The sequence below is a fragment of the Myotis lucifugus genome, unplaced genomic scaffold, assembly GCF_000147115.1.
Source record: "Myotis lucifugus unplaced genomic scaffold, Myoluc2.0 scaffold_8, whole genome shotgun sequence".
Classification (NCBI taxonomy): Eukaryota; Metazoa; Chordata; class Mammalia; order Chiroptera; family Vespertilionidae; genus Myotis; species Myotis lucifugus.
Genome location: NW_005871056.1, coordinates 13,579,692 through 13,582,415, shown reverse-complemented (window position 1 = coordinate 13,582,415; position 2,724 = coordinate 13,579,692). Strand labels below are relative to the sequence as shown.

General features: G+C 40.5%; 1 pseudogene; it reads right to left on the bottom strand.

The window, feature by feature from the left end:
- Positions 1 to 909: 909 nt before the first annotated feature.
- On the bottom strand, positions 910 to 2,073 carry LOC102433631 (annotated as a pseudogene).
- Positions 2,074 to 2,724: the final 651 nt, after the last annotated feature.

The following is a 2,724-nucleotide window of genomic DNA, read 5'->3' as shown; positions in this document are numbered from 1 at the left end:
TCCTAGTTTCTCCAGAAGTCTTCTCACTATATTTCTATCTATCGCACTCTTTTCAATTTCATCCAGAGGGCGGTGCTGGTAGGCTGGGAGGAGGGACCGCGGGAGGTTGGCTGGCCAGCTGCAGGAGGTTGGCTGAGGGAGCGTACTGACCACCAGGGGGCAGCTCCTATGTTGAGCGTCTGCCCCTGGTGGTCAGTGCGCGTCATAGCAATTGGTCGTTTGGTCATTTGGTTGCTTAGGCTTTTATATATATAGATAATTGCTATAATAAAACAAATAACATCATACATTATTTTTTCCGATGACCTTCAGTTTGAGAATCTTAACAGCAGAAATAGAACTTTAAGATTCGAGTCATTGAGAATTGTAGTTCTTTGAAATCTGGGAGATATATTAGCAAAACCACAGATACAGCCTACCCTTCACTGAAATTCTGGAGAAAAGCATTTTATTAATTTGAGGGAATAAGACTGGACACTGGCAAAGATATGACTTTGAAGTCAATAGCCACCTGGGCTATATGATGAGAACCATTGGTATTGGTAGCAGATAGAAATAAACTTAGACTGACCAACTGGATTATTTTATTTAAAAAGTTAAATGCTTCATTGTATTTTGGATAGAATACAAAAAGTAAAATGGCTTTTAATAAAAAATTAAAATTCTTAATTTGTTTTCTTAGAAACCAATCAAAAGATTACAGATTTCTACACAATTTGAAGACACAAATTGGATGCTGAGTGACTAGAGGTCATTCCAGGTGTGGAATTGTAGAAAGTCTTTAGAGTAAATGGCACTGTGGCTCTGGCAGCAGATACAAAGGAATGATACTCTAGAGAGGAGGTAGGGGACACTCTGTGATTAGCCAGTGGATTGATGGAGCTGGAGCTGGGATCTTTAATTTATGGTTTATCTTCCACAGCTCATACCTCTGTCTTCATAAATGGTAATCTCAGATCTCTTTCAATGAGATCTGTCAGGAGGAGGTCTTGGGGAGCATATATTTTCTCATTTTGATCTTGAGTGTATTTGGAGACTTTTTTGAGAATATTTTCATAATGAATTTCTATGCATAAGAAGATGGTGTATGCTGTTAAACGTGCTTCAACATATGATTGACTCTCAAGCTTCTGTGTTTCTGCATAAAGGTTACTTAGAATTCGAACTGTTTCTTCAAACTGCTGCCTTTCAGGCTGGCTCTCCAGCTCTGCAGGAACTTGGTCTGGAACTGGCAGCATGTGCCACTGCTGTATACTTGCTGAATGAATATCTTCATGAACACTGGTGCCTGCTGCAGCCTCGTGGTGAGGACAAGACTGGCTACCCCACCTCATCTGCCCTCCAAGTGCTGTTGTATTGCCCCCTCATGTATTATTTCTTATGTCCTCAGCCAGTCTACAGGCTTTTTGAAGTAAGGGACTATATTTACATAGTTGGTGCACAGTAAATGTTTATTGACTGACCACCTGGAACACTTAGGAAATTGGGAAAAGGGCTATTGGACCAAAGTTTGAGGTGAGGTGACTCTGGAATAATCTTTTAGGTTTCTTATCAGTATCAAAGAACTATTGGAGCTCTGAGAATAGCTCTATACTATTTTTTCTTTTCCCTTACTTTTCATTACTATTCTTAACAGGGGCTCTATGTTACTTTTCTCCAGGGTCTGTTGATCATCCTCATAACCCTTCCTCTCCTGCACAATCCCTTTGACCTTGAATTTATCATTTCCCCCCTTTGGGCCTCTATGTCCTCATTAATAAAATAAGATCAAAATAATCCTTAAGTTTCTTTCCACTTCTAATATTTTATGATGTTACTGTCCAGAAGTTCTACTGAAATATGAAGCAAATTATATATCAATTTCTTTGTCATAGAAGCCAAATTGGTTCACTGAACAGGTTCTGGAGAATAAAAACTTTCAAGCCCCAGACTTAGTGGGCATATTAGTATTGATAGTCTCCATGGATTTTTATCAAAGGAAATTTTGGACATAGGAATGGTGACATTTGTCCATCTTAGCACTTAGCAGCTGCAACCGAGAGATGAAAGCTTGGAAAAGGTGACTGACGTCATTAGACCAATTTGACCGTGTGGTATTATTCTCAGAACACACTCCAGCATCTGAGTTATTTTTATCTGTTGTGGGTCAGAGTCTGGGGCTTGTTTCTCTTCTCTGAGAAGGCAGTAGACAGTTTAATTGATGGCTTTGCCTGCCAGGACATTTGGTCTTAATAATGTGCTCAATTTTTCCTTTGTTCCATTGGGAACTTAAACTGTAACAAGGAAATTTCGTAGTAAAAATACTTTGATGTAGAAAAAAATAAGTACCTTTTGTTCTAATCCCTGGCCTTGAGCATGTTATTCCTCTTTCTAAATCAGTATCTTTTTTCTGAATATCCTGCCCCTCTTTGTTGATACCCTTATTAAATATTTTCAAAAGCCCACTCCCATCCCAATCCCCCAATTGCACTTTCTTCTCTCTCTGAAATTCTATTAAAAGGAGCCTATACTATGCAATATATTACTTAGTTCTGTACCATCTTATATTATTACTAGAGGCCCGGTGCACAAAATTCATGCACGGGTAGGGTCCCTAGGCCTGGCCGGTGATCAGAGCCAATCTGTGGGGAAAATGGTGGGGCGATTGGGGGGCCCCCGCTGGCACCCACCTTGGCCGGCCTGGCACCGCCCACTTAATGGCCACTCCCCCCGTCACTGCCGCTG